At 36.8% G+C, this 20,238-nt stretch overlaps 1 long non-coding RNA gene across 1 annotated transcript; it reads right to left on the reverse strand.

Annotated features, from left to right (window-relative positions):
* Window positions 1–6,069: 6,069 nt before the first annotated feature.
* On the reverse strand, window positions 6,070–19,546 carry LOC135154224 (uncharacterized). Its single transcript, XR_010293594.1, has 3 exons — window positions 19,462–19,546; window positions 10,395–10,613; window positions 6,070–8,037 (listed from the first exon to the last, which is right to left on the reverse strand). It is a non-coding gene; the product is annotated as an uncharacterized LOC135154224 (long non-coding RNA).
* Window positions 19,547–20,238: the final 692 nt, after the last annotated feature.

A 20,238-nucleotide genomic window follows, 5' to 3' on the forward strand; every position in this document is an offset into this window, starting at 1 on the left:
ATTATTATTATCATCATCATAATTATTGTTAAAAGTACTATACTACTAATACTAATTTCAATTATTCTATCCACATTAAGCTTTGTAGCAAGATAATCGCATATTTGATTTCTGTTGTTTGTTTGTTAAGTGAAATTGATGTATGATGATCAGTGAGATAACAGTTTGAAAAAACGAAGTCAGCAGGAGATAAAAAAAAAAACATAATAAAATAAGTACTAAAGTGTAAATTACTCAAACCTACGACAGGTAAAAAAAAAATTATTTCGTATGGTTTGATTTTAATTCATCAATTTTTTGCTTTTCCATATCTGTTTTGAGCTTTCAATGGCCCTGCATATTTTCTGTACATGTTAGAACTTTTCACACTTTACAGTAAATGTGAATCATATATATTTGACCAAAATTTTATCACATGATTTGAAAGAGCATTGTTGTTACATTGTCTCTAGCACAGAGTAAAGTCATTGTATATTTAAACAAAATGATAATTGTTGTTTACTATTTTAATCCAAGTCTTAGGAACTTCAGCACATTTATGAAAAATATATGATAATATATGTTTCTCTTTTCTATAGAAGGTGCATGTATTGGACTGCATTATACCAAACTGGTTCAGTTTATCATTACAAAATACGATGCTATGTAAAGCTTGTATTGAAATTCTCTTAGCTTCAAGTCTAGTGTTAACCCTGATAAGACAGGGGGCTGATTCAGCCCCCCTCGACATTTTCCCCGATAAATCCGCCGTGCAATTTTTTTTTACCGTGTCACTCGCTGACTGTTTACTTTTAAGTCTCGCGCAACTTTTGAGACCAAAATCGCGACCCCCGGGAATGGGGTTCCGAAATTGCGCAAAATTTTGTAAGTGCATGCAGATCCAAAATTGCTCATAAACGTGAATTCGTGTACAAATCAAATGTAAATAGTGATTTTAGCCAAAATTCTTAAATGTATAATCATATTTCCTTCTACTGATTAAACTCTATTAATTCAATCTTGTTTATGGTTAAAATAAAGTCTCCGACAATTTCCATTAAAAAAAACAAAAAAGTCGAAAAACAGATATACACAAGAAATTCAGAAAACAGTCAAATAGAAATGAAAATAAATGTGATGTTGATTTTTTAAGTACCAGATTCCTATAAAGAGTATGTGAACCAAAAATTAGCATTTTAGGGGCATTATTTATTTATTTAGAGCAAACTTTTGATTTTACGCAAAAAATAGCATAATCAATTAGCAATGAGATTTTTCGCAGAATTCGACCTTATATTTTTGTAGTTTATGCCATGGGTAACGCGCGTGCCAATTTGCGTCGCGCCGAGATCATAAGGGGGATGAATCATCCCCCCCCTGTCTTCTTAGGGGTTGAAATAGTTGCAAATACATCCGGGATGTTCAAAAGGTAATTAATCTTGTATATATTGTAGATCATTTTGGAAGACACAGAGATCAAAGGATACGCTCTCTTATTAATATCAAAATCAATTCGAAAAACAAATCAATATTATTATGCCGTGTGTTAGCGCTACCTGAGCATGATCTCTTGTTCTTCCATTCAATTAGCATCTTGTTGTACAACTCGTTAAGAGAAAATAAATCGTCTACATTTGGACCTTACCTAACGAAAAAAAAACCGTTCTCATTTTGCCTTCTCTATTAATAAGGTCTCTAACTTGAATAGTTTTAGCATTAAATATTAAAAGAAAAGGTCTTACCTTAAAAAAAGTTTTGGTATAGAAAATAATTGGCTGTCAATATGCGTTTTTCTGATGATAGGTTCCATTTTCTTTTAATTAATTACAAATATTAAAAAAAAAACAGGTAAAGATTAGGTGGATTGATGCTGAATGCTTTGGGATTGTAATTAAAAAGATATAATATACGTCTTCCTACCGATCGGAATACATGTTGGAAAAACTGTTAACATTTCATTTCCTTATTTCCATTAAGAAATATTTTTATCCACACACCGAGCAACTTGCCGCAACTGAGATTTTGCGACCATTGTCTCGCAGTCAGTCATGCATGTAAAGATCCATATGAAAATGGTACCAAGCGAGGGGAATAACTCCACCAGGACATATCAAAAAGTCAGTGACTTAATATTCATACTTTCGACAAGACAACTTCAAACTGATGGGACATTTTTTCTGACTCACTCTGTATAATTATATCGCGTGTATCTTTTAAGAAAATTGAACAATCGTCTGCATAAATTATCTATATCTCCATAATGGGTATTGAGATGCCTTTTAAAAGTTTGTTCATTCCAAGTAGCATGCACTGCTTATTATATATCTCTGTCCTTGGCTTCTACAGAAATATGAAAATAATTCTATTTTTTCCGTCGGGAATTGCATGTTGAATATGAAACAGTATCGAAAGCTATCAACTGCATCTAAAGGGCCTTTTCACACGTGAATCTTGAATCATCACTGTAATGATTAATGCAATTCGTCTTTACAATCATGGGACCTTTTACACGGAAAATTCGTACCTCAATTTTGAGTGAAACTTAAATGGAATTCACCTCCGGAGTAGAATTTGAATTCGTGATTGCGACTAGCGTTCGTGATTCTAGTTTGGTTTCACACGTGCTAAAAATTCGTCATTAGCCTTATTTTTCACTGAAATCATCATTCAAATTACGATTTTTTTTACCGTGTGTGAAAGGGCGGTAAATAACCCTCCACATTATATTTATTTGTATACAAAATGGTATCGTCCATAATTAGGACTGCTTCTCCATGCAAGATCCTTATCGAGCAGATATACCCAACTTTATCCACATATATCACTTTTCTGAAAACACGTTTTATTCTCTTAGCCAAGACTTTAGATAAAACAAAATACGCATTAATGAGGGCGATTGGTTTGTAATTTCGAATGTATAAAGCTTATTTCTCTTCTTCATCAATTACCGTTATTATACTCCCTGCATGGATGACCCCATTCTCAGAAGAGGCACAGAAAAGGTCTAAAACAAGGTGTCCAGTGACAGGCCAAAATATAGGCGATAAAATTTTGTCAGACCATCATTTCCAGGTGACTTATTTAAAGAAATTTTATTCAATATGACTTTTTTTAAAGCCATTTTATTCAATATTGAAAGACATACACCAGACGTTTCATATATTGTTTCACGTTTTGAGTACAGATGTTGATAAAAATGCTCTATTTATTTCAAGATTTATTTTGAATCGGTAGTTTCTTCATTCCTACCTTTTATTTCAATTCGTCTATACATTTCCCCCCATGGTAGATTCGAATAGTTGTTGAAGTTGAAATTATTAATGTGGTCAGTTAAATCGTTCATGAAATATATCTGTTCCCGCTTTTATCACGAACAGGGAAATAGCCATTGCGAGGAATGTATAATTGTGTTCTGTCCATCAATCTCCCGATATTATATACCCCCCTTCTGGGCCACATTCATATCTCGATACATTAAATTTCAGTTTATTTGAGATAAGAACGCAGACTCTCCAACTAAAATTCCCGACCTTTCGTTGGAAGAACGCGAACGCTTATTTACGACGTTAGTTGATTTTGGAAGAGACTTTTGGGCCCGTCGTCATGGTCTTAAAACTCTGTCCTGCAATGCAAATTGTGTGACATGAGATTTTTTTTCGTTTCGCATCTGGAACGGAAACATTCAATTTGCGGTTCGTGTGCAAAATTCTGGTTGCTACTATGGTAACAGCGATATACCCGATTAAGGACGACTTTCCAAATCCACATTTGGTTCCTCCCAGAGCTCGAGAGGCCGCCCGGGGGCCCACTTTCATTGAAGAGTGGATACCAGTCGCAACAACGCGTAAAAAGGGAAAGAGTGGGTAAGTACGTTACGTATAGGCCTATGTAACGTTATAAAGGTGTCAAAAACGATGATTAAAATACTGAAAAAAGGGATATATTCCCAATACTTGTAGGGTTTCACAAGCCAAATAATTGTTAAAAGATGCATTTTCATAATCTGGAAAAGACTTGCTTCTCTTGTTCAGGGTACTTTTCGAAACCCCATGGTCGTGCCTGGTATCCACTCATCAATGGAAGTGGTCCCCCCGGAATTTGAATCTAACCCCCATTTCTGGGGAAAGTTAAAAATAATACCCTTTACATCGTGTGCTAGAGGCGTATCGTTTGTGTTGAAGGAGTGAACAAAAGAAACAAAAGAAACCCGCATTTTCAAACGTATTGCATACGCTGTGTACATATGCGAAATGGGTTCGGCTAGAGAGGTGATCTGACCCATGGAATCAATTGCCAGTCATACACCAATAATCCACATTAAATGCAATATCGATTCGATGGACTGTAACTTGTAATGATCTATATCTAAGCCTTAATTTAGTAAGTTTTGCCTCACTCAATATGTACTCGATTCGTTTGAAAAACCACTTTCTTATCCATGTCATATTCTATTTTAGGTCCTGCATTTCGAATATCTCCAGCCATCAGTCGTAATACATGCATGTATGGCGCGCGGGTGTCGCGGGAAAGAATTCTGCACACGAAAAGCAGATATGTAGGGCCTGTAACCACCCTGTAACACAAATCTTAGCATTAATTGTAGAGCAGTTTTCTACGTTTGATTGTATTGACTATAATGTACAATCAATCTTAAAAATCAAGTGTATGATTAAGCGTCAACTTTTGTGTTAGGGGACCCTAATATTAGCGTCCGTGAGGATTGCGAAAGGTGGCAATTATCACTTCTATGACTCAAAAACATTTGTCCCCGTTCACATTGTGCATAATACTGTTATAGGGCCTTTTGCGGTCATGTTGAATATCAAAATACAGAATTTATCTTACATGACATATGAAATAAACCAAGCAATTAGCAATCATATTTTCAGACATTACTTCATTCATATATCACAATTACTTTCGTTTTAATAGTGCTCACTTTTGTGAAAATTAGTTCATATTGGACATAATATACCTACAGGGGTCTTTGACGGCCATTTTGAATGTCATAAAAATAAAGATTTTGTCAAAAATCCTGTTTTCAGATAGTATTATATTCCTGCGTCACAACTACATACATGCATTTCATTGTCAATTTTTGTGCAATTTTGTGATTTCCATGGGTAATTTGCATATTTTGGCGGCCAAATTGGATTTTTGCTAATTTACGGAACATGCTCAATGTTACACGGGTGGCATTATTCAGATTTGGAGTCTGCACCCTCGAATCGACCAGAAACCATTAAAAATAATAAAATAACAAGGTCATGCCTCTCCTAGCCGCTACTCTGCACTCCTACACGCATTCAACCCTCCTCGTTCCAATATTGTCAAAAATTCAAATTTTAATAAGAGAAGAAAGTGACAGTACATTATATTAATTTTTTTTCCACATCAGTATTTTAATAAATAGAAATGTACGATATATATATATATATATATATATATATATATATATATATATATATATATATATATATATACACAAAACAATGATAAAACCAAGAAATATACAAATAAAAACAATAACAAGTACTTTTAACAATGATTAAAAACAAAAAATCATTATTCTATCTCGGCTATTCCCTGTATTAACATTCACCCCAAAATATAAATTCATTAAAAACCAGCAAGCATATGTATAACAGTTTTATGTTGTTGGTGCTCCTCAATCTAACATATTTATACATTTTAAGATGGCAAGTGTTAAAAATTTATAAAAATTGATTGATTGATTGATTGATTGATTGACAACGAATTTATTCATTCCAAAATTTCAACAAAGTTACAAAGTAAAGCAAAATATAATATAACATTTTGAAATGAAATAGGAACCTTCTGGAAAGCAAAGCTTGTTATTGAAGGTTTCCTTCAATAAATAAGACTTAATGCAAAAAACAATATATATATATAATATACTAATCATATCGTTCTTGTTGAAGTTCAAAATAGATACAATAAACAAGTCATCATATCTTTCTTGTAAAAATTATATGTAAAAATTATATGTAAATCCTTGTTAAATGTATTTTTTTTTTTTACATATTCTCCCAAGTAAAAAATAAACAAGGCTGGATTATCTTACAAGATATGAAGAAAAAGTGAAAAGGACACACAAGACAAAACGTTACGAAACCAGGACGTGACAGAACGGTACAAGATCAAGACATGACAAAAAGTTATACCAAAACAAGACAGACGAAATATTACAAGAACAGACAAATTGAAAAAAAAAGACAACAACAACAACAAAACAAAGGACAAAAACGAGTAAAAGAAAGAAAGAAGAAGGAAAGAAAAAGAAAAAAAAAAACAGGTAGAGCGAAAGAAAGGAGACGGGAAAAGAAGCGAAATAAAGGCAGGGTGGGGGAGGAGGGGGGGGAATCCGGAAGAATAGAAGATCCACAAGATATCCTAAGTAGGATGAATGATGTGAGTGTTATAGTTATTGGTTAGATTTTTTTTAAGTGCTCTATTGAAGCTATGAATAGTAATTGGTAATCATTCTGCCCGTGAGAACTTCAAAATGGCCGCATTTGTGTTGTCATGGTGATGTAAGGCAAAGGCTACTCTTCCATGTACTCCAATAATAAAATGGCTAAAATGTGATTTTCTCAAAAGTTTTACTCTATAACATATTTTTCTTTCATGACATAAAACAAAATACACATAAACATAGTTATATAATAAACATGTTGTTTCCAACTCGTCATCAAGAATTGTGACTCCTACAAATTTAGTATATTTTGGCCTTTCTTATTTTCAGTATTATTAATATATCATGTTCTCTTCAAGTTTCTTATGTTGGGGCTGAAAAAATAAGATAACTACTTTGTTTGTATTTTTAGTCTGGTTGCTTGAAACAACAGCTAATTTTTTTACATATCAGAATTATTATTATCTAATTGAGTATCTAAATATAAAAACGGCCCTAGTCCAATTTTGGGCGAAATTGGGTTAGATAAGGGAAATTGTTCCTTATAAAATAACTCATCTTGTGTATAAGTGATAAAGCTGAAATCATCTAAGAAATGCCTTAAATAAAGCAGGAAAATCTGGTATGAGTGTAAGAAAAACCCAAGTCCAGGACCTAGGCTTTACTTACATTCATAATTATCATAGCGCCCTCTTTCATTACTACTACTTACTACAGAAGTGTACCAACGGAAATTTCCGTGAGTGTACTATGTATATGAATGTAAGAATGACCCAAGTCCATATGATTCTTAAAACGACCCAAGTCCACCAGACAAAAGGCCCCACAAGTAATGTGAATATTAATGTTCATTAAAAAATGTACACTTAAACTTGTTTTATGATGTTCTCTGATGTCTTTTGGCCAAATAAACTTTAATTGCCCAAATTTAAAAAATATCTTTCTTTTTTCGATTTTCTCGAAATGACTTCCTATGGACTTGGGCCTTTTTTATATTCATATACTCAATTATGTCCACCGGATTCTTACAAGAAAAAACTTCTATCACCTGCGAACAATGAAGATGTAATTAAAGACATCGCTTACTGGTTGGAGGTCATTCATGTACAATTGAAAAAAAGAGGTAGACCCAGATTCGACCCTTGGGGTACCCCTACTGTAATTGTAATTAGTAAAGGTGATTACAGAAACCTGGAGTATTTCTCGAGACAACGACTACTACAGATATAAAAGAAGTTTGCATTGATTTATATGAAATTCAATTGATAATTTAAAAATTAAATTAGGTACACTGTAATATAAATAACGCATTTAGGCACACACATACACACTCTCACACACCCTCATATCCCCCAGTCACACACGAAATCGACGGTTATGATTACCAGCCTGGCTCCATTGCATGATCATATATAAATAACAGTTAAACATGAACTGGCCTTGGTGACCGTCGTTATTTATGATTGCAAAGTGGAATTACCCGGTTCCATTCTTGTTTGACGACATCAACTTTTATTTTGGTATATAATGTAGAAAGTGAAATGTCGGCGGAACGTTCGTAACGGACCCTCGATAGTCCATCGTATTTTATCCGATTCAGTGCTTTTCCGTAAAGACACCTTCTGTATGTGGAGAGATCGAGATGGGGAGAAGAGAGTAAGAGAGAGATAGCAGAGAACAAAGAGAATCGATATAACTATCATCATCATTGTTATTATTATTATTGTTATCATTATCATTGTTGTTACTATTATTATCATTATTATTGTCATTATTATCATTGTTACTTTTATTATCATTACTATTATTATCATCATTATTATTATCATTATCATTACCATTGTCAATATTATTTATTACCATTATGGCATGGAATATTCAACTTATTCTGTTCTTCACCAAATGAGATTCTTCAACTCAGATTTATTCAAGTTCAACACAGTGTAGAGTAAAAAGGGAGAAGTGAGCTCAAGGTACAGGGGGCCTAATTATTGCAGATGGATTGACAGCCGTTTTCCTTTGAAGTTTATTATTCCATTACACTGGCGCACAAATGGGGGCTTGGGCCTTGGGGTCATGCTTCCCACTCCCCCTCCCCATCCCATCCAACCATAATAAAAAGAAAGAAAGGGAAGGGAAGGGAAAGAGTGGAATTTGTTATCATTTTCTCTTATCACTCTCTCGCATCTTTTTGAAATTATTTGCCCCATCTGCCTTACCACCCCACTCAGATTTGGCCCATTACCCCCACTTTTTCATAATGAAGCTGTAAGCTTGAATAATCTCCTGATGAACTTATGAGTTAACGTCTGTTGTTCGTGTCCTCGTATGAAATTGCAATTGTTTTATTTTCTGCTCTAAGAAAAAATATAAATTGACTTTCAATGTATACGATCATCAATGCTTTGTTAGCGGAATATATAATCGGTATATCCATGATCCATTATCTATCCCAAGCTTTCCAGTATTATTTTTCTTTATAATCATGATAATGGGAGGATTTGGGTTCAAACTCTTCTAAACGCATCAAATTTGGTTCAAACTTAGACCATAGCATATATTTCGATTCTCGATGGGCGATGACGTGGGTATTATTTTCAATTAAAAACTCTGAAATGATATAACTTTGGCACATGTGGGATTTACAAATTCTTGAGATCCAATTCTAATATTCAAAAAGTAATTTTAATTCAAGAAAAGCGTCCCCTTGGTATGTAATGGTAAAAATCATAATGGTTGCCATAAGACATTTTGGTTAGAGAAGAGTAATACAGCTTGAGTAATTTGGGCGGCAAACACCATGAAGAAGTCAACAATTGTCCCTTTCCCCCTTTTTAAATTAGATCTTATAAAGTTACAATTGTAAAAGGTGTCTTCTGCATGCCCTTTTTTCAAACTCCAAAGTGATCTCCGAATGAACTTCAATTTCATTATATGTTCTATCAATCGGGCCATAGTCAAGAAAACAAAATTTCAAAAACGTTCAACAAAGTTTAAAGGTTAAAGCTATAGAGAATGTGATTTTGGTATCAAATCAATGACAACAGTTCAAAAGATTGCCCCTCTCTTTCTACAAGCATTAGTTTCAAAACAAGTGGAATGCCTCTGGCGGTCTCACCTGCATCACGCGATTCAATATAGCAGCAGTGCTGACTTTGAAACCTACTATAACTCGCACAAGATGTTCAGTGATACTTGGTTACTCTTATGTCCACGTTTTATGAACTAGACCAATACACTTACAGAGATATGATGGAAATTCAACAAATACCCCCAATTTGGCCAAAGTTCATTGACCTTATATGACCTTTGACCTTGATCATGTGACCTGAAACTCGCACAGGATGTGCAGTGATAATTTATTACTCTTATGTCCAAGGGGTCCAAGTTTCATGAATCAGATCCATAAACTTTCAAAGTTATGATGGTAATTCAACAGATACCCCCATTCGGCCAAAGTTCATTGACCTTTGACCTTGGTCATGTGACCTGAAATGCGCACAGGATGTTCAGTGATACTTGATTACTCTTATTTCCAAGTTTAATGAACTAGACCAATATACTTTCAAAGTTATGATGGTAATTCAACAAATACTTGACCTTAAGTTTGATGAACATCGAGGATATTAAGATTTACCCCCCCCCCTCCCCCTCTGCATGATTGCAATTTGATGCACTTGCCCGAATTCCTGATGTTTTACCCCCTCCCCCATCCGCATTATTGACGCCCCTGTCATGCATGCCTTGATAAATACCCATAGAGGTGGATAACATCTATTGACAAAACACCCCACTTGTGGGTAAACCGCTGTACCTAATTGTCCAATGGAATCTGATATGGATTGATATCTTGGAAATCAATGCGTTCGAGGGCGATACTATGGTTCTACCAAGCAGAAATTTCGAAGTAAATTCAGTCGGCATGAGCTTTATTTATTAAACCCCAGAACATTCATATGTAAATTAGAGCTGTACTCACCTATGCACACTCATACCCTCATGTGTTTTCTTGTCATGGTTTAAGTTCCGGTAATATCCTAGACGAGCTTCGGTGACTTTAAACCTCTGACGTACTCTCCTGCCCAAGTCACTGTCCTCCCCGCCCCACCCCCAGTACATGTTAGAGTAGCCGTTGACCGTAATAAACTGCTCCCTGGTCAGCCCAACTATGCCTCCAAAATCCACCGAGTAGGGGTTCCTAATACAAATAAAAAGAAATTTGGATGATAGGCAGATATTACAAAAAAATTATGATTGATTATGATTGTAAAAAGATCTTTAAAATTCCTCCTGTTTCAGAAATGATGGATGTTTGTTTAAGGGGGAACTTACTTGTTTGTTGTGTATAGATGCCAGTATAAGAAACACCCGAAAAGGGTAATTTTTTTATTTTTATGATTATATAGGTTTTCACCCCCCCCCCCAAAAAAAAAAAAAAAAAAAAAAAAAATGCGAAAGTAAAATTTGCCTATTGTTTTTGTAATACCAGTGTTTTTGCCAATTATGTCGCAAATTCCTGGTCAAAAAACGCGCGAGATTTAATAAATAAACAAATGGAATGCCTTTGGCAGTCTCACCCAGGCGCGGATCCACGGGGGGGGGGCGAGGGGGCCTTGCCCCCCCCCCCCCCCCTTGGCAAAAAAAAAGAAGAGGGAAAGAAAGAGAAAAAAGAGGGGAAGAGGGGAAAGAAAAGAAGAAAGGAAGAGGGGGAAGAAGGGAAGAAAAAAGAGGAAAAGGAGGGAAAGAAAAGAGGAAAGGGGAGAGGGGGAAAGGAAAAGGAGAAAAAAAGAGAGAGGAAGGAGGAAAGAAGAGAAGAGAGAGAAAGGGGAAAAGAGAGAGGAAGAGGGGGAAGGAAGAAGAGGAGAAAAAAAGAGGAAGAGCAGGAAAGAAAATGATGTTCGAACCAAAAGGGCGCCGAAATGATGTTCGAAGGAATGTCAAAATGATGTTCGAATTGGGGGCCGAATTGATGTTCGAACGGGGGGGGGGGGGCGAATCGATGTTCGACGTTGGGGCGCCAAATTGATGTTCGAACTAGGGGGGCGCCAAATTGATACTCGAGCTAGGGGGGGGGCGAAATAATATTCGAACTAGGGGCGCCAAATTGATGTTTGACCTACATGTAGGGGTGCCGAATTGATATTCGAACTAGGAGGGCGCCGAAATGATGTTTGAAGGGATGTTAAAATGATGTTCGAACTGGGGGCGCCAGATTGATACTCGAACTAGGGGGAGAAGGGGGCCGAATCGATGTTCGAACTAGGGGGGGCGCCAAATTGATACTCGAACTAGGGGGGCGCCGAAATGATGTTTGAAGGGATGTTAAAATGATGTTCGAACTGGGGGCGCCAGATTGATACTCGAACTAGGGGGGGAAGGGGGCCGAATCGATGTTCGAACTAGGGGGGCGCCAAATTGATACTCGAACTAGGGGGGCTCAGAATTGATGTTGGAACTAGGGGGCGCCAAATTGATAATCGAACTATGGGGCGCCAAATTGATGTTGGACCTACATGTAGGGGCGCCGAATTGATATTCGAGCGCCGAAATGATGTTCGAAGGGATGTTAAAATGATGTTCGAACTGGGGGCGCCAAATTGATACTGGAACTGGGGGGGGGGGCGAATCGATGTTCGAGCTAGGGGGGCGCCAAACTGATACTCAAACTAGGGGGGCACCGAATTGATGTTCGAACTAGGGGGGCGCCAAATTGATACTCGAGCTGGGGGGGCGAAATGATATTCGAACGGGGGGGGGGGCGAATTGATGATCGACCTACATGTAGGGGCGCCGAATTGATGTTCGAACTAGGAGCACCACATTGATGTTTGAACTAGGGGGCGCCGAATTGATATTCGAACTAGGGGCGCCAATTTGATGTTCCAATTGGGGGCGCCAAATTGATGTTCGACCTAGTGAGGCCAAATAGATGTTCGACGTAGGGGGGGGTGCACCGAATTGATGTTCGACGTAGGGGCGCAAAATTTATGTTCGACATCGGGGAGCGCCGATTGAATGTTCGAACTAGGGGCGCCAAATTGCTATTCGAACTTGGGGCGCCAAATTGATGTTCGAACGAGGGGGGCGCCAAATTGATGTTAGAACTAGGGGGCGCTGAAATTGTGTATGGGTATGGCTTAAAAAGAATGCAACTAGTATAAGTTATACAAGTTGCATTCTTTTTAAGCCATATACCTATAATTGCATAGGTTACAAAGCACATGTTAACATCGTCACGTTCAACACCAATAACAAGCAAGCAATGACCCGCCGTGTAGCTAGTTGTAGGTCGGGATAACTTGCGCTCCATAGTTATTTGGAAAGTGGAAATTGTTAATAACCGTATCAGACCCCCTCGATCACATTACAAGAATTCGTGTTATTATTTCCGCATTCATACATTCCGTCCCGAAGTTACGAGCATGCGCATTATGGTCTGGAAAGCGGGCAAGGAGCGAATTCAAACTCGCCAGTCTGCAACTCATGGCGCCCAGGCGACCACGCCCAACTACAAAGTTCTCAAGTATCATGGCCAGCAAAAAATCTTCAGGTTGCGAAAATCGAAAAAGAAAAGCGGAGAGGCTAAAGCAAGCTGGCTCGATAGACAAGTACCTCCGCCCAAATTTGAGAGGTAGGAACACATGGTGAAACATGAACATATATCGATTGATAATTTGATGTCTCATTGAGAAGTTAGAATATAGTGAATCCCCAGAAAAAACGAAACCGTAATTCGGTGAAAGTTTTTGCTGCCATAATCATAATTTTTCCTCATGTGATATATTAATCGAAATATATAATTTCTTTCTGTCATTTAAAGACCATATCAATGGTCATAAAACATGCATGACTGAGTTAGAACAATGGAAATGGTGTTACCAAATTTTCGTTTGGACGAGCAATTTTACGATTTTTCTAGCTTTTACTGCTATCTATTCGGAAATCAAAGTTCATAACTGAAACATCCATTTTTTTTTTCATAATTATGAGACCCTCTTCGTAAAATATGAATGACGCACGGTCGAGAAAAAGTTGCATGAAACATACTTGATTCCCTACCTATTCGATGAATTGTTGGAAAAGAAACATTTCACGGCAAAAAATGTTCAGTTATGCCAAATTGAATATTTGTTTCCTTTGAATCATGGCTCAAATCTCATGACCAGTCGACCACAATAGTCATGAATGTATTTCTATCTTAGTGATGTCAGTATGTTATACATTGAACCCTAGGCTATGAGGATAATTGACTGACGGCTATTTTGTTATTTGGGGGCTATATCTATTTATTTAGTTCATATGGGGAGCTAAAAAATCGGCCTTAGAGCTGAGTTCCAGTGTATTTCCTACCCTGCTTTGGGGCCTTCTCATACAATAGTTGACATTAGTCCGGGTTATAACTGAGCAAGGTGCCACTTGGAGAAGGAGAAATTTTCATATAGTGCCTCTAGACCAGTTTTTTACGCTGAATATGAATATATGAGGTAAACAGGCTGTATCCTGAAAATTAACGTGTGAGGGCGCTTTTTTCAAAATGGCCGCCATATTTTCTGAGAATTTAAATTTTCGTACATAGATTTAGACATAAGCATTCAATTGCCATAATATTAGTGTCATATGAAAGCCAAATAAATTCCCTACAATTTGGTACTATTTATAGGGGATAAGTAGGTCATTTGGCTGAGATTTTAAGTAGAAAACTGCATTTTTTGTAATTTTTTCCCAAAAATTAAAAATTTTACAAATACATGATGTTACATAATTCTATGAAAAATTAATCAATTACCTTGAAATTGTCCTGAAAACTTTATTGATATACTATTATCATGTGGATGAAATTCCAATTCTGTATCATTCTTTTTAGCAAATTTATAAGGTATCAAACTTGAATACTTCAATTTCAGAAATGTCGCTTTTTGTATGCATTTCCATAGATTAATACGTATAACTTGTATAATACATGTATGTATAATGTATAGTTAAAACTTAAATGCTATTATCTCCACTAGGTAATCACTTGCAGAGTTAAGAGTAGGCTTTCCTTTATCAGCTACATAAACAAAATGTTTGCACATCGAAGCCTAACATTTTCAGGGGGTGGGGGTGTTGAAGTCCTCCCCCCCCCCCCCCCCCCGTTGCTATATCATGTTGTTGTATATTGCCTATTTGTTAGAAAAATAACTGTTTTTTTGAGCACCCATTGAGGTAAAAAGCATTTCTGTTATACACTAATACATCCACTTTAATTACTTTAAAACCACTTGGAGAGGAAAGGAGTAGGCTTTGATCTACCAGCTACATCAAAAGAAGTAGCACATCGAAGCCTACCCCTCTCGGGGGGGGGGGCTGTGGAAGTCACCCTTCCCTTTTGCTTATTGCTAATTTATTTGGAAATTCATCATTTTGGACCCAACATTGAGGCAAAAAAGCGTTTGTGCTTTATTATTTATTTTATTGATTTGAAAGAGTAGAGTTCGTTCTACCAGCTACATAAATAAGCGCAGCACATCGAACCCTAGCCCTCTCAGGTGCTGTCTAAGTCACCCCATCCCCCTCCTCTATATCATGTATATTGCCTATTTATTGGCTATTTCACCATTTTGGATCACCCATTGACATGATTGAGGCATAAGGGCATTTCTACTATATTTATTTTCTTGCTATTACTTGGAGAGGAAAGCATGGGCTTTGGTATATCAGCTACACATTAAGAAGCGCTTGCACATCGAAACCTAGCACTCTCAGGGGCTGTCTTAGTCAACCTCTCCCCCTCTATATTATGTTTATTGCCTGTGTATTGGAAATTACACCATTTTAAATCACCCATTGAGGCAAAAGGGCATTTCTACTATATAGTACAGCCAATTTTATTTTCTTGCAATGACTTGGATAGGAAAGAGTAGGCTTTGCTTTATCAGCCAAATATAAAGTGCTGGCAAATAAAAGCCTACCCCCTCCGGGTGGCTGTTGAAATCACCCAATCCCTTTTTCATTATCGCCTTTTTATTGGAAAATTCACCATTTTGGAGCCCCCATTTATGCAAAAAAGCGTTCTGATATATAGTTCTACCACTTTTACTGCCTTGAAACCACTTAGGGAGGAAAAATAGGTTTTGCCTTATCAGGCACATATAAAGAAGTGCCGGCAAATAAAAGCCTGCTCCCTTCAGGGGGCTGTCGAAATTACTCCCCCCCCCCCCCCTCTTGAAATTCACCATTTTGGAGCCCCAATGAGGCAAAAAGGCATTTCTGATATATAGTTCTGCCTTTTTTCACCCTTGAAACCATTTGGAGAGAAAAGAATAAAGGCTTTGCTTTAAACAGCTACATATAAAGACATGCTCGAAAATAAAAGCATATCCCCATGAGAGGGCTGTTGAAATCACCCCGCCCCTTTTTCATTATTGCTTACTTATTTGAAAATTCACAATTTTGGAGCCCTTATTGAGGCAAAAAGGCGGTTCTGATATATAGTTCTGCCACTATTACCGCCTTGAAACTACTTGGACAGGAAAGAGTAGGCTTTCCTCTATCAGCTATATATAAAGAAGTGGCTCTACTATATACCAGAAACACCTTTTTTGCCTCAATGGGGGCTCCAAAATGGCGAGTTTTCCAATGAATTGGCAAAAAATCGTAAAAAAGGTGGGGTAACATTTATAGTCCCCTGAAGTGGGTCAGGCTTCGATATGGCAGCAATTCGACATATATAGCTGAAAGAGGGGAATCTATACTCTCCAAATGGTTTCAAGAAAATGAAATCGGGTGTTTATACAGCAGAAGTGCATATTGCCTCAATGGGGGCTCACAAATTGTGAATTTTCCAATAAATAGGCAATAATGCAAAGGGGGAGGGGGTGATTTCGACAGACCCCAGAAGGGGGTAGGCATTTATTTGCCAGCACATCTTTATAGCTGATAAAGCAGATCCCATTCTTTCCTCTCTAAGCGGTTTCAAGGCAATAAAAGTGGCAGAACTATATATCAGAGACGCCTTTTTGCTTCAATGGGGGCTCCAAAATGGTGAATTTTCAACAAGTAGCCAAATACCGAAAATTAGTGGGGTAACTTTTACAGCCGCCTGAATGAGATAGGCTTCAATTTGCCAACACTTCTTTATATGGAGCTAATAGAGCAAAGCCTACTCTTTCCTCTCCAAGTCATTGCAAGAAAATAGAATTTGCTGTACTATATAGTAGAAACGCCCTTTCGCCTTAATGAGTGATCCAAAATTGTGAATGTCCAGTAGATAGTCAAATACCGAAAATTGGTGAGGTAAATTATACAGCCCCAGAACATTCTGAAGGGGATAGGCTTCGATTTGCCAACACTTCTTTACAGCTGATAGAGCAAAGCCTACTCTTTCTTCTCCGAGTCATTGCAAGAAAATAAAATTGGCTGTACTATATAGTAGAAACGCGCTTTTGCCTCAATGGGTGATCCAAAAATGGTGAAATATCCAATAAAATAGGCAATATACATGATATAGAGGAGGGGGCGGGTTGACTTAGACAGCCCCTGAGAGGGCTAGGGTTCGACGTGCCAGCGCTTATTTATATGTAGCTGGTAAACTCTACTCTACCCTACTCTTTCCTCTCTAAGTGGTCTCAAATCAATCAAATGGGGTGTACAAAAAAGCACAAATGCTTTTTGGCCTCAATGTTGTGAATTTTCAAATAAATTAGCAATATTAAGCAAAAGCTCCCCCTCCCCGAGAGGGGTAGGCTTTGATGTGCCACTTCTTTATATGTAGCTGGTAGATCAAAGCCTACTCTTTCCTCGCCAAGTGGTTTCAAAGCAATTAAAGTGGATTTACTGTATAACAGAAATGCCTTTTGCCTCAATGGGTGCTCCAAAAAACAGTTATTTTTCTAACAAATAGGCAATATACAACAACATGATATAGCAACGGGGGGGGGGAGGACTTCGACACCCCCACCCCCTGAAAATGTTTGGCTTCGATGTGCAAACATTTTGTTTATGTAGCTGATAAAGGAAAGCCTACTCTTAACTCTGCAAGTGATTACCTAGTGGAGATAATAGCATTTAAGTTTTAACTATACATTATACATACATGTATTATACATGTTATACGTATTAATCTATGGAAATGCATACAAAAAGCGACATTTCTGAAATTGAAGTATTCAAGTTTGATACCTTATAAATTTGCTAAAAAGAATGATACAGAGTTGAATTTCATCCACATGATAATAGTATATCAATAAAGTTTTCAGGACAATTTCAAGGTAATTGATTAATTTTTCATAGAATTATGTAAAATCATGTATTTGTAAAATTTTTAATTTTTGGGAAAAAATTACAAAAAATGCAGTTTTCTACTTAAAATCTCAGCCAAATGACCTACTTATCCCCTATAAATAGTACCAAATTGTAGGGAATTTATTTGGCTTTCATATGACACTAATTTTATGGCAATTAAATGCTTATGTCAAAATCTATGTACGAAAATTCAAATTCTCGGAAAATATGGCGGCCATTTTGAAAAACACGCCCTCACAGGTTAATTTTCAGGATACAGCCTGTTTACCTCATATATTCATATTCAGCGTAAAAAACTGGTCTAGAGGCACTATATGAAAATTTCTCCTTCTCCAAGTGGCACCTTGCTCAGTTATAATCCGGACTATATGATATTTGACATTTACCAAAAAGAAAGACTGGCACATTTTGTGCGCACGTCAACATTTCGTGTGTCACTCTGTGGATTTTGCTTGCCAACCGAATATCAACCCCCCCCCCCCAAAAAAAAAAAGAGCCGTTATTTGCCCACAAGGTCAAAACATTTCTATTGATGTATAATTACCATTACCATTACATACAAAATTTGGACCTAATGATTTCACAGATTCAAGTAATCTATTTCTATAACGGCTTTTGGGGTCATTTTCCAAACGATATTGGATTCGACGTTTTCTTTGTACACTGCAAAATCATGCAGTTTGCAGTCAGCTAGTCGGGTAATTCCATGGATAGAACAGGGGCCGAGGAAGCGGGGTTTGGGGGCTTCAGGCCCTCCCCACTTTTGTCAAAACCGTGTGCAAAAACGTAAAAATTACCATAATTTTATGAATGTGATTTTTTGCATGGTCAGCAGCCCCCCCCCCCCCCCTCCACTTTGAAAACCAATCCGCGGCCCCTGTACAAACTGATGAACCGGCAGAAAGTTAACTTCATTAATTTTGTACTTTGCAAAGCATGTGAACCAGTTAATGAGGGAACTGTCAATTGGTCTAGGTAAAATACTGTTAAATGAGAAGTCCCCAAAGAAAACGGCCAGTCACCGACTGGTGCATATTTCTTTCACAAGCAAACTAAAATCACTATCCCTACGGGGGGGGGCGTCAAGTAGATCTCAAACACTAAAGAAAAATTCTTAGCACGCCGTATCAACGGCAGGTAATGTTATTTTTAAGTTAGGCCCCCACAATCCCAAATCAACTAAATTAGATCTACTTCAAGTAGGTTTCCAAAAGTTTCAAAACTCCATAAACTCTACATATTATTTCACATACAACTAAATCTACATACAAGCTAAAGATCCATTGTATTTCAAGATTATGGTTGATGATTAACATAAACACAACGCCAAATAAATTCAAATTACTCAATTCATATATTGATATCAAAATAAATATTTACATTTAGCGCATGTTTCCAATTCAAAACACTTTATAATCATATACACTACATGATAGAAAACATCTCAATGTTACTTATACCATCGAACTTGTCAGATACACGGGTGTATCTGCCTATCTGCTAGTTTGTATAATACGACGTACATTTTTTATATTGTATTTTTTAAATTGAATACATCTAATGTGGGAGATTAACTTTAATCTTACACACGCTTTTGAATATCTGATTCTAGTTTTCAATTTTGCTAACAACAAAGGGTTGTTTGCGTTGTTTATTGGTATGAATCAGGCCGACGAAAATGTGATAATAAATAATTTTAAACTGAGATATCAAGCAAACGTTAACAATATCAGAAATTAAAACATAGCGGACGGGTCCCTTACCATTGATGAAATAAAAGTAAACGATAAAGGGGAGATTCAGCTCCTTCTCATCATTGAATCAGTCGTCCCTCTGATAATGTAAGACATGCAATTATCAATTAAACATTTTAAAATCTTTTTATTAACAGAGAGGACTCAAAGGAGTACTGGAACAGAACTTTTCAGAAGACGTCTGACGGAAAATCTCGCTACTTTCGGTCTTCGAATTATATTAGATGTGAAAGGGGATGGTGGCTGCTTCTTTCATGCAGTCCACCATCAACTAACAAAAAAAATTAAAGATAATAGCTACAACTTCAGAACATCCTCGAAAGATGAGGCTTTCCTGTGTCATTGATGATTCTAACGATGTATAACAAGTGAAACGCGTAACGTATAACAAATGGATATTTGATTGTTTTTTGGTCTAAATTTCATGAATTACTAGTAGATCCATAAACTATTTAATTTATGTCGACATTTCAAAAAATTAATTTTGGTAAGATTCTCCCAACATTTTTCTAAGTTCATTGACCCAGGCGGCCAGGCCTGCATTGACCCTAAATTACCTTTGACCTTGGTCATGTTACCTTAAACAAACGTAGTCAGGATATTTTGCTATACTTTATTACCCTTGTTTCCAAGTTTCATGAACTATGACATTTCACAAACTTAACTTTGGTTAAGATTTCAGTGTTGACGCCGTCCCCATCGTCAAAAAGAGGCGCCAATTATTGTCTCGCTCTGCTATGTAGGCGAGACAAAAATTATGTTCTGTCCTAGCGACTTTTGTAACTT

This window comes from Lytechinus pictus, chromosome 5 (genome assembly GCF_037042905.1).
Source record: "Lytechinus pictus isolate F3 Inbred chromosome 5, Lp3.0, whole genome shotgun sequence".
Taxonomy (NCBI): domain Eukaryota; kingdom Metazoa; phylum Echinodermata; class Echinoidea; order Temnopleuroida; family Toxopneustidae; genus Lytechinus; species Lytechinus pictus.